Source organism: Macrotis lagotis, chromosome 1, assembly GCF_037893015.1.
Source record: "Macrotis lagotis isolate mMagLag1 chromosome 1, bilby.v1.9.chrom.fasta, whole genome shotgun sequence".
NCBI lineage: Eukaryota > Metazoa > Chordata > Mammalia > Peramelemorphia > Peramelidae > Macrotis > Macrotis lagotis.
In genome coordinates, this window is record NC_133658.1 from 783,012,407 (window position 1) to 783,025,058 (window position 12,652).

The 12,652-nt window shown below is 34.7% G+C and overlaps 1 protein-coding gene across 2 annotated transcripts in view; it reads left to right on the forward strand.

Moving 5' to 3' along the window:
* Positions 1-12,652, forward strand: part of CUL5 (cullin 5) — a 91,537-nt gene that overhangs the window by 11,612 nt on the left and 67,273 nt on the right. The window contains exon 2 of one of the 2 annotated variants that reach the window (XM_074216614.1): positions 5,208-5,320. The exons of the other annotated variant lie outside the window; for it this stretch is intronic. The gene's annotated coding sequence lies outside the window, so the exon portion shown is untranslated. The remainder of the gene's footprint in view (positions 1-5,207; positions 5,321-12,652) is intronic. 2 annotated transcript variants of the gene reach the window in all.

The following is a 12,652-nucleotide window of genomic DNA, read 5'->3' on the forward strand; positions in this document are numbered from 1 at the left end:
TATGGAGAATAGATATTTGAGACAGGGAATTGTTCACCTTTTAAAACCTGGAAAATCTAGATTGCCAAAATTATATAGCTGTTGAAAGTTGGTTTAAATTGTGCAGATTTAATTCTCAAAGAAATTAGAAATATCTGAAGTTGGCTTTTGAAGGCTTTGGAGAGTACTGACAATCTTCAATTTACTTTCCTCCTTCAATGCTAGCTTCTTTTCTCTTCTCTTTAGAATTTCCTTAATGATTTATTTAACTGCTGTTCCAGGAACTAGTGATCATACTGTCTGATGAAGGAGGAGGGAGTATATCCATTTAGTTGTTTTAGTCACTGTTCTCCTTTTCCTTCCTCCTACAATATTGATCCCATTCTTCCTCTGACTTAATTTATTAAATGTGTTTTGGGTCTGAGGACTATTGCTAAACAATTGAGGAATAGTATCTCTTGTTGGCATCTAGGGACCTCTTCTGGTTCACAGTGACAGAACAGCAAGCTCCCTTTCTGGGATGCTTGGCTTGGCCTGGTTATTCCTCTGTAGTTTTATGACTTGGGCTAAAAGTTAGAACTGAAACCTCATTCTACTCCTGGGATCAGAGCCACACTAATGTTTCTGGCTTCTGGACTTGGTTTTCTCTCTGTACACAACTTTGGACCAGAAATTGTTAGTTACTAGGATCGCCATCCCCAGGTACTGAAGTTTCCTCTCCTCATTCTGCCCCAGATCTGCCCTGCTTGTCACTATCCATCATGGCTCTACTCTGATGGGTTCTTATGGGAGTTACTATATACCCCATTACCCCTTTAAAAGTTCCTTTCAACCAAAAAAAAGTTCCTTTTCCCCAACTTCACCCTATATCATGTCTCTTGAACCTGGTGGTATTTTTTGCATTTCACCTTGTAGGCTGGAGCTACAGGAGTTTCAACCTAAACACAACAGGAGGAAATGCTTTCCTGACATTTCAATTTAGAATTCTTGTCTAAATATCTTCTAGAAACATTGTTTCACCTGGTGGTTTGGTTTTATTTGTATCATTAGGACAGCTTGATGTTTCTGGTACAAATTGTAGGTTGGCCTGAAAAACCTGCCATTTATAACATGGTTTCCTTGGAAAATTCAATATACAAACTGTTATTAAGTATCCATTTGGGTAGGGCAATAAAAAACAATAGCAAGGACAACAATAATACAGAAAAGAAAAAGATAATTCCCTGTCCTTCAGTAAGTTTAAGTGGATTTTAGCCAAATTAGACTGTTATTTTCCCTTTAAATTCAACCTTCCATCTCCACTACCCCCTTCATTCCTGAAATGAATTCCCTCCTCATCTCTACCCTTCAAAATCTTTTTCTTTAAGGATTAATTCAATTGCCTCTTTCTATTTGATGTCTCAGATATTTCAATCACCTTGTATTTAACTTTTCTTGATGTATCTTGTGTTTCTTCTTTAGAAGGTTAGGTTGCTTCTTGAGGCAGGAACTTTGTCTTTATATTTCCTGGCTTGTGTACCTGAGGGGGCCTAATCAATGTGTTTTGGACTTGCAGAGTTTGGGTAAACTGTAGATGTACCACAAGCATTTAAAGATTCTGTTCCGGAACTTGGAAAAAAGTTCAAGGCCAGAGACAGAGATTGGACTTGTTTATGTGTCATTCATAAAGTCCTGGGTTAGAGGACAGCAGTGAAACAGTCCTCCTTCAAGGACGCTCATAACTGGAGTAAACATGCATTCATTAATTCCTTCTTTTGTGCCAAGCATTAGTCTAAGTACTAATATTTCATTTGAGATTTACCACAACACTGGAAAACAGGGTGTCCTAGTTATTCAGTTACCCCTATTTTACACTTGATGAAACTGAGACCAGCAGGTTTAAGTACTTGTCAAGGGTCACCCAGCTAGTAAGTAGGACCACATTTGAACTTGAGTTTCCTTCACTCCAGACCCAGCACTCTATCTACTGCACCACTGTGCCTCTGAGAAACAGAACTTGAGCTAAACCTTGACAGAGTGGTAAAGAAATGCATTGCATGGTATGGGAGGCAGTTTGTACAAAGCAATGAAGATAAGAAAGTACAGTATTGTATGGGGGGGGTCAGTAAGTAGGCTGGTTTGACTGGCAGTTTATAATGGGAAATCATGTGCAATAATTCTAGAATGGAAAACTGGAGCCAAATACTTACTACAGGAGTTGGTTGAAAAGATTGACTAGAGAGAAGCAGTTGTGAAAATATGGAGAATTTTGTATGACTCAAGGAGAAGGACATTAATCTCTTATAATCTCTATGTTAAAAGTCATAGTTGGAGCAGGTTCAACTTCCAGGGCTTCTCTCTAATAATAATCTCTATGATGTTCATCTCTACCCAGGTTCCCCTGGGAATACCTAATTCTGCCTTGTCTCCCAATACAAAAAAAAAATTCTTTTGAACTCTTACCAAAGCAATTAGGAAAACCTCGTTTGGTGCTTTACACTTAACTCCTGTATCAGATTAAACTTGATACAAGTTGATCCTATCTAAAGTCAGACATTGAAATGAAGTAAGTTGTTTCAGTAAGTTAATACAATGTTTACTTTGCCACTGCATAGTAAAAACACTCATCTAGGCTATAAACCTGTTACTGGGGGCCCCCCCGCTCATTTTTCATATGCAGTTGGATAATGATGTGATTATTGTTGAAGTACAAAAGATCTTAGACCTGTCTCTAAACCTTAAAATGCTAAATAAATTATAGTTATTTTTCCGTATTGGATATTTGTCTGATAATAAGTTTGGGTATAGTGACTCAGGACATCTGGGGTCCCTTTAGACCACCTAGAATCAATGATTGTCTTGGTGAGTTGAGCCTTAGTTCTCTTGATTTAATCAATTCTTGGAAGCAGTCTTTTAGGAAAAGAATGAATCTTAACCTTCTTGCCGGAAAATCCCTCTGCAATGGGATATTCAAAGCTATCCCAAACAATGTGTAAGACATGATACTGAAGAAAGAGGCGGGGGAGGGGGGAATAAGTAGTTTAATAATCAAAGTGGGATACTCAATCAGGGTGATTTGGGGTGGCCTGTTGACAACATATTTGATCCCTCGCCAAAACCCCCCTCAAACTTTATGATATTATAGAAATCAGATAAAGGGAGAACTTACAGAGTATGTCAGTGCAGACTGGCCAATGTTTTTGGATTTATACTGCTTAGCATCAGCCTAAGGTCCCAAATACCTGGGAGCCCTATTAGTGCTGTTTGGACTGGAGTCCCAGGTATGTGAGGTATGGATTGAACATATACTGGTCAATGCTTTCTTTTGGCTTATTTTAATCTTGGTTTATATTAGACATGGCTTTCACTGATAGAAAATTTTGCTAGGAAACCTACATTATTCATGGCTTTTGTTGTTTTTGCTGTCCACATTTTGACTTCCACTAATAGGGACCCTACACTGACCTACAATAGAAATGGGGAAACCCAAAGATATCCTGATAAATCTGGATCATTTCAGGCCTTCTCAGGGGTTTAACACACAACTCTCACAATTCATGATGCCAGTTGGTGAAGTCTTGACCTTGAGTATATGGAGGAAATGAATTTATGAGGCTTCTGAAGATGCAGATTTAGGGTCTGAATTGCAAGCCCACAGGTTCAAGGACTTCATCTGCTTGTCCAATCCAGAAACTATTCAACATTTGCTATGCTTCTGCATCTCCTGCCTGACCTTAGTTGTACTTCAGATCTGAAAATCCTGTTACATACTTGTTATAGTCAGTTTAACAAGTATTTATTAATTTAATACTGGCTATTAAAAAGAATTGAGGATCTGAATTCTAGATAGATGGAGAGCCTCAGACACTTAATAATTACCTAGCTATGTGACTTTGGAAAAGTCACTTAACCCCATTGCCTTGCAAAACCCCCCAAAAGAAAAAAAAAGATAGAAGAGCAAAGGATAACCATTTGTTATACCTATGTATTCCAGAATGTTTCCTTCGTGTTGTATGGACCCCCCTATGATAGACTTATAAGAGGACATGGGCAAGAATTGCAAAGGATGCATTATGATTTACATAGCTGAAGTCAAGAATGCCTCAGTATGCAAAGTTGAAGGGGAAAATCTGAACTGATGGACTCACTCAACCATTGTCATATTGTTTTAGCTAGTATTTATAATGAAGTGTTTTAAGTGATAGAAAGAGGGGTCCTTGTAATATTGCTGTTCTTACTAGAAACACTTCATGTTTTTCCATTGGAAATAATGCTGACTCTTCTCTCCTTAGGGCAATGTTGAACACATGAACAGGTATTTTCAGGATATACTTTTTAGGACTTTATGAATGAATAAATGAATGAATGAATCCAGTATTTTGTCAAATGATTTTTCTGCATCTTTTTATATAATCATGTGACTTTCGTTATTTGATTAATTAGCAGGTTTTTTTTGCCAGTGTTGAACTATTTTTATATCCCTTATATGAGTACAACATGGTTGTAGTGGATGACTTTTGTCTATATTGCTGTATGTGGTTTCTTTAAGGTTTTATTTAATTTTCTTTTCTGCATTGATTATAAAATTGGTTTTTGTTATCATTCTCATTTTCATTTCAGTTGGTATGGTTACTTTGAGGGGAAAATTTGTTAATTTATACTATTTAAAAATTAAAAATTATTAAATAAAAATTTTGATTTTCTATACTTTTATGAATTTTAAGTAGATTTTACTGATTATATATCCTAGCATATTAAAATTGTTCTGTGACCAATGTACTGTTTCCTTAAATATTTTAAAAATTGATCATTCTTTTTATATCACCATTATTTTCAAATAAATCTTCCCATAGTCATCCCTTGTAATAAAATAAAAGAAGAGGGGAAAAGGCAGTCCAGAAAAAACAAAAACAACCCATTAAAAGAGCCTGAAAACAAATTAAATGTTGCAAGAGTGTGGCTCCCCATCTTTTCAAAAAAGGTAGAGCAGAGGGTCCAAGTTAGGTCATAATAATTATTGTAGTCATCACATACTCTTTTCCTAGTTATGTTTACTTCATTTTGTATACATGTTTTCAATAATGAGCAATTTCAACTTACCAAGGTTCTTTTTTAGGTAAGATTAAAAAAAATCTAGAATGTTTCTGATCTGATTTTAGATTCATCATCAGGTCAGGTATCTATACATGGATCTCAACTAATATCTGGAATTAAATCCATCCCTTCAACTTAATATGTTTTTCCTTTAGAATAACAAGGTCACTGGTGATTTTACTGCTGGGCTCACTCTGATTTCCAGTGGTATTGAATTCTGCAACCAAAGACTTTTGACTGAGACCAGGTTACTGCTAATTCCAGCCAGGTTAGTATGAGCAGTCTTTTGATATTAGTTGAGTTTATAGGGGCTAATCTAGACTACAGTGTAAACATTTAAAGTTAGATTTTTTTTTTACCTATATCATGAAAACTAAAGCAAATTAATAATGTCTATGACTTAATTACAGTATATTAGTGTGAAAATGACTCCAGGCTCCCCAAGACTATGCTTGCAAGAATATAAATCTTGCATAAATATATATGCATGTGTATAGATGAACATATTTATTATATATAAATTTGTACATAAAGATAAATATTTACATATTTGTGATAAATATATGTATAGATAGATAAAACATGTATATATAAACACTTTATGAATGTTTAAGTATATCCCATCAAGCTGGAAAGGATTTGATTGTTCACCTGGTGATAAGACAGATATCCAAGGGTTAGCCTAACCAGCCAAATCAGATATTGGGAGTAGGTGCTACTATATTGATACTAGATTTAATCAACCAGTAAGAATAAATTGAGCATGGACTATGAATAAATCCATGTGCCAGGTGTGGTGAACCATGATTAGCTTTCCTTTGTGGTATAATTCTAAGTGACCTTCAAGAAATTCACCTAGGTTGTGCAGTGGATAGAGCACTGGCCTGGAATTAGAAAGATCTGAGTTCAAATTCAGCCTCAGACACTTAATACTTAGCTGTGTGACCTTGGGCAAGTCACTTAAACCCATTGCCTTGCAAAAAAGAAAAAAAAATCCACCTTTCCTGGATATTTGAAGTAAAAAATTTGATGACTTAAGGCCTTATCTCCCTCTAAATTTTAGAGTATCTTGGGACAATAAGACCTTATCATTCATTATCAACAATACAAATTTGCTAGGTTATAATTTATCCTTTCCAAACTGCAGATTTTGATAGAGTGACAAAATGAGAACGCTTGATTTGGAAAAAAGCAAAAAAAAAAAAAGAACTTTGCTTACTTTGCAATTTTACCTATTGTTGGTTTTATGAGGTGTATAACTGAAATTATATTTCCTCTTTTAAAAACTGTTTTCACTTTACAAAGTATATCTCTACGTATGTATATAAACGTGCATATACATACTCATATATATAAGATAAATATAAACCCAAAGTATCAATAAATGCAGAATATCATGCAAATAAAGGTGGCTTTAGGCAGCTAGGTGGCACAGTGGATATAGCACTGGCCCTGGAGTCAGAAGGACCTGAATTCAAATCCAGCCCCAGACACTTAATAATTACCTAGCTGTGTGGCCTTGGACAAGTCACTTAATCCCATTGCCTTGCAAAAAATTTAAAAATTTTTTTTTAAAAATAATGAGTTCAAATAAAGGCAACTTCCTAGAGATGCTGAGTTTTGAAAAGATATGTTTGGCAGAGGTGGTTATGATGGGTGAAGGAATTAGTATGTACCTCAAAAGCATAGAGACTAATGCTTGTTCTTTATAAGGCCTGACAGGCGGATTTAAGTACCTTGGAGTAGTTGGATCCTGTTGAGAAAAAAATGACTGAAGAAGAAAGTTTCAATTTGAGTGGTTGGACCCAGAGTTTGTTTGAAACATTAGTCCTTTTTAAACTTTATGTTGTAACCTTTTAAAAATAGATTTTACTGATAATCTTTTGTTTTTACATTGCCTAGATTGTAAATCTGATGAAGAGGAAGTACTGAGCAGAAAGCAAATAGTTAACTTGTCTTTAAGCTGACTTTCTGCATCTTGGGTAACTTAAAGGAATGTTATATTGCTGTCATATCTCTGAGAAAACCTGTTATTTTGTACCTCTCTTTTCCACCCTTGGTAGAGACTGTCTCATTATCCTGTATCTGATCATAATCTTTCCCTTATTATGTACCTTGTTATTTGTACATTATGTCGATATCCCCATACAGATAGGGACCAGAACCATTTGGTCCCTGGAAGGAGACTGAGGTCTTCAGACTGTGTTGAGTTAACAAAATGTAGTTGCCTAAGTCATAAGCAAACTATCCTCTACTATTTTTGACGTGATTAGCTAAACCTCACTTGGTCAGAAGGTATCTTTCCCTTTAAATCTTTTGCTGTCCTCTCCCAAGTTGCTAGTTCTTTCCTGGAACTCAGCCTGCTTGGAAAAGCATAGATATATTTATCTTTCCCTCATATCTCTGGGTCATTGAGTCTTCATGAATTCTTTACCTATCAAATCCTAAAGCACTGCAACAAATCCAAATCCCTTTCCTTCTCCTCTCCTAGAGAGTCATCCTTAATTTTAAAAGGAGAGGCAAAACCAAGAACACCTCCTAATAGATTTAAAAAAAAAACACCTGTCATTGTATTTGATGCTCCCATTCCTCTGTTCTTTGTAATTTGACAGTATACATTTTCAGTTTTTATTTTGTTTTTAAGTTTAAGAGGAATTTAGTTTTTAAAATTATATATAGTAAAGATATGAAGAACAGAGGCACAGACATTTCCTCTTTAACATTATGGGGGTGGGGGAGGTACACATTCTCTTCTATACCCCTCTGATGAAAGTGGTTTCAAACTTAGTTTCCAGTTAACATTGGTCCACTTCCACATGTGACATAATTGATGGATAAGTCCTTATTTCAGCTATGATTGAGCCACCTTAATTCTTAGGACCTGACTATTAACAGGACTATGTCCTGTTCCTCAGAGCTGCCCTACTAGGCTATCTGGCTGTAAAATGCTGGCTTGAAATTTAGCCCTTGGGAATTCACAATTCTAACCTTTCAAAACTTAGAACATCCTAGCTGTCTCCAGTACTTCTTCACCTAATTTTGAAAGAGCAGGCATAACAGAGACAGAAGGAAAAGTTAGATTATGTCAAGGACAGTAGGAAAGATAAAGATCTTTCTAAGAGTTTTCAACAAGTTCTGTCACTTCAGAGGAATGTATCCAGACTAGAATGAGAATTAGCTTTAAATTGTTTTGTCATTACTGTTCTTTCTATTTCCATTGTCAAAACATATATATATTTAATTGACTATTCTTCACTTTGTATGAATTTTCTATATTGTTTTAATATAAGAGGCTTTAATGCCCTTTGGAATGAAACATGTAAAATACTGAGATATTCAGGGATCAAATTTTGAGATATTCTTTAGGGAAGGGAAAATAAGAAAAGTGTTAGAAAAATTCTTGAACCTTAGTATTTTGGGGTCTTAATACACAAAAAAGTGACTAAGAAAATACAGCTCCCAGTTCAAGAAGGCATCTGAAGAAACTCTTTCCATATCTTTTCTTAAAATTTTATTTATTTATTTTGAATTTTACATTTTCCCCCCCAATCTTGCTTCCCTCTTCCCACCCCCACAGAAGGCAGTCTGATAGTCTTTACATTGTTTCTAGACTATACATTGATCTAAGTTAAATGTGTTGAGAGAAAAATCATATTTTAAAGGGGAAAAAAACAATATAAGAGATAGCAAAATTACATAAGATACCTTTTTAAACAAAATTAAAGGTAATATTCATTGTTCTTTGTTCAAACTCCACAATTCCCTCTTTGGATATCCCTCTATCACAGGTACCTCCAAATTGTCCTTGATTGTTGCACTGATGGAATGAGCAAATCCATTGAGGCTGATCATCACCCTCATGTTGCTGTTAGGGTGTACAGTGTTCTTCTGGTTTTGCTCATCTCGCTCAGCTTCAGTTCATGTAAATCCTTCCAGGCTTCCCTGAATTCCCATTCCCTTCTGGTTTCTAATAGAACAACTTCACATACATATACCACAGTTTATTAAGCCATTTCCCAATTGATGGAAATTCACTCAATTTCCAATTCTTTGCCACTATAAACAGAGCTGCTATGAATTTTTTTTTTGTACAGGTGATGTTTTACCCTTTTTCATGATCTCTTCAGGGTATAGACTTAGTAGTGGTATTGCTGCATCAAAGGGTATGCACATTTTTGTTGCCCTCTCAACTTAATTCCAAATTGCTCTTTAGAAAGGCTGGATGAGTTCACAGCTCCATCAGCAATGTATTAGTGTCCCAGATTTCCCACATCCCTTCCAACATTGCTCATTATCCTTTCTGGTCATATTGACCAGCCTGAGAGGTGTGAAGTGAGATGCTTTAATTTGCATTTCTCTAATAATTAGTGATTTCATATGATATGGATCGCTTTGATTTCCTCATCTGTAAATTGCCTTTGCATATCCTTTGACCATTTGTCAGTCGGGGAATAGCTTGTTTTTTTAAAAATTTGACTCAGTTCGAGGGGTGACTAGGTGGTGAAGTGGATAGAGCACCAGCCCTGGAGTCTGGAGTCCCTTAATTCAAATCCAGCCTCAGACACTTGATAATTACCTAGCTGTGTGGCCTTGGGCAAGCCACTTAACCCCATTGTCTTGCAAAAGAAAAAAAAATTGACTTAGTTCTCTGCATATTTTAGTAATGAGTCTTTGATCAGGAAGACTAGTTATAAAAATTGTTTCCCAGCTTTCTACGTTTCTTTTGATCTTGGTTACAGTGGTTTTGTTTGTGCCAAAGCTTTTTAATTTAATGCACTCAAAATTACCTAGTTTGTTTTTAATGATGTTCTCCAACTCTTCCTTGGTCATAAACTGCTTCCCTTTCCATAGATCCGACAGGTAAACTACTTCTTCTAGTTTGCTTATAATATTGTTTTTTATGTCTAAATTCCCGTATCCATTTTGATCTTTTCTTGGTATAGAGTGTGAGGTATTTGTCTAATCCAAGTTTCTGCCCTGCTAACTTCCAATTTTTCCCACAGTTTTTGTCAAAGAGAGAGTTTTTAATCCCAAAAGTTGAACTCTTTGGGAACAGCAGATTACTATAATTATTTCCTGTTATTGCACCTAATCTATTCCACTGATACACCACTCTTATTTCTTAGCCAATGCCAGACAATTTTAATGACTGATTCTTTATAATATAATTTTATATCTAGTAGGGCTAAGCCGCCTTCTTTTGCACTTTTCATTAAATCCGTGGAAATTCTCGATTTTTTGTTTCTCCATATGAATTTACTTACAATTTTTTCTAACTCATTAAAGTAGTTTTTTGGAATTTTGGCACTAAATAAGTAGTTTAACTTAGATAGAATTATCATTTTTTATTATATTAGCTTGACCTAGCCATGAGCAGTTGATATTTGCCCAGTTATTTAAATCTGCTTTTATTTGTATGAGAAGTGTTTTGTAATTGTTTTCAAAAAGTTTCTTAAAGTTTTTGTAAAAGTTTTCAAAAAGTATTTTATATTTTGTCTGAAGTTACTTTGAATGGGATTTCTCTTTCTAACTCTGTCTGCTGTATTTTGCTATTCACATATAGAAAAGTTGATGATTTATGAGAGTTTATTTTACATCCTGCGACTTTTGCTAAAGTTACTAATTATTTCCAGTAGTTTTTTAGATGACTTTTTGGGATTCTCTAGGTATACCATCATGTCATCTGCAAAGAGTGAGAGTTTTGTCTCTTCGTTCCAAATTGTAATTCTTTCCATTTTTTCTTTTTCTTCTCTTATTGCTGAAGCTAACATTTCTAATATAATATTGAATAGTAGTGGTGATAATGGGCATCCTTGTTTCATCCCTGATCTTATTGGGAACGCCTGCAGCCTGTCCCCATTGCATATAATGGTTGTTGTTAGTTTCAGATAGATAACTCCTTATTATTCTAAGGAACAATTCTATTTATTCCTACACTCTCCAGTGTTTTTAGTAGGAATGGGTGCTGTGTTTTGTCAAAAACATTTTTGGCATTTATTGATATTATCATATAATTTCTGATAGGTTTGTTATTGATTTAATTATACTAACAGTTGTCCTATATTGAACCAACCCTGCATTTCTGGGATAAATCTTACTTGGTCATAATGTATTATCCTAATGATAACTTGTAGTCATTTTGCTAAGATTTTATTTAATATTTTTGCATCTATATTCATCAGGGAGATAGGTCTAATTTTCTTTCTCTGTTTTAACTCTTCCTGGTTTAGGTATCAGTATCATTGGTGTCATTACAAAGAGTTAGGCAGCCTTCTGTCTTCTATTTTTCCAAAGAGTTTATATAGCATTGGAACCAATTATTCCTTAAGTATTTGGTAGAATTCACTTGTGAATCCATCTGGCCCTGGAGATTTTTTTCTAGGGAATTCATTGATGGCTTGTTGATTTTATTTTTCTGAGGTGGGGTTATTTAGATATTTAATTTCCTCTTCGTTTAACCTGGGCAACTTATATTTTGTAAATATTTGTCCATTTCACTTAGGTTATCAAATTTATTGGCATGGAGTTGGGCAAAATAATACTGAATTGTTACTTTAATTTCCTCCTCATTGATGGTGAGTTCACCTTTTTCATTTATGATACTAGCAATTTGGTTTTCTTTTTTTTTTTTTAATCAAATTAAGGGGTGGCTAGGTGGCATAGTGGATAAAGCACTGGCCTTGGAGTCAGGAGTACCTGGGTTCAAATCCAGTCTCAGACACTTAATAATTACCTAGCTGTGTGGCCTTGGGCAAGCCACTTAACCCCGTTTGCCTTGCAAAAAAATAAAAATAAAAAAATAGTGTAAATCAAATTAACCAGAGATTTATCCATTTTATTGGTTTTTTAATAAAACCAATTCTTGTTTTGTTTATTAGTTCAACAGTTTCTTGCTTTAGATTTTATTAATTTCTCCTTTAATGTTTAGAATTTCTAATTTGATATTTAATTGGGGGGTTTTAATTTGTTTTGTCTCTAATTTTTTTGCTTGCATGTTTAGTTCATTGATTTCCTCTTTATCTAATTTATTCATGTAAGCATTTAAAGATATAATATATCCCCTGACAGCTACCTTGGCTATATCCCATAAGTTTTGGTATATTGTATCATTATTGTCATTGTCTAGGATGAAATCATTAATCCTTTCTATAATTTGTTGTTTGATCCACTCATTCTTTAGAATGAGGTTATTTAATTTCCAATTAGTTTTGGGTCCATATCTCCCTGGCCCAATATCCATGTGATTTTTATTGCATTATAATTGGAGAAAGACATTCACTATTTCTGCCTTTCTGCAATTGATTATTAGCTTTTAATGCCCTAATACATGGTCAGTTTTTGTGTAAATGCTTTGTACTGCAGGGGAAAAAAAAGTAGATTACTTTCTATCCTCATTCAGTTTTCTTCATAGGTCTTAATGCCTAGGTTTTCTAACAATCTAGTTACCTCTTTAACTTCCTTGTTTATTTTATGGTTAGATTTATCTAAATCTGAGAGCAGAACATTGAGGTCTCCCACCAATAGAGTATTCCTGTCTATGTTTTCCTGTAACTCCTTCAACTTCTCTAACAATTTGGATGCTATACCATTTGGTGCATAC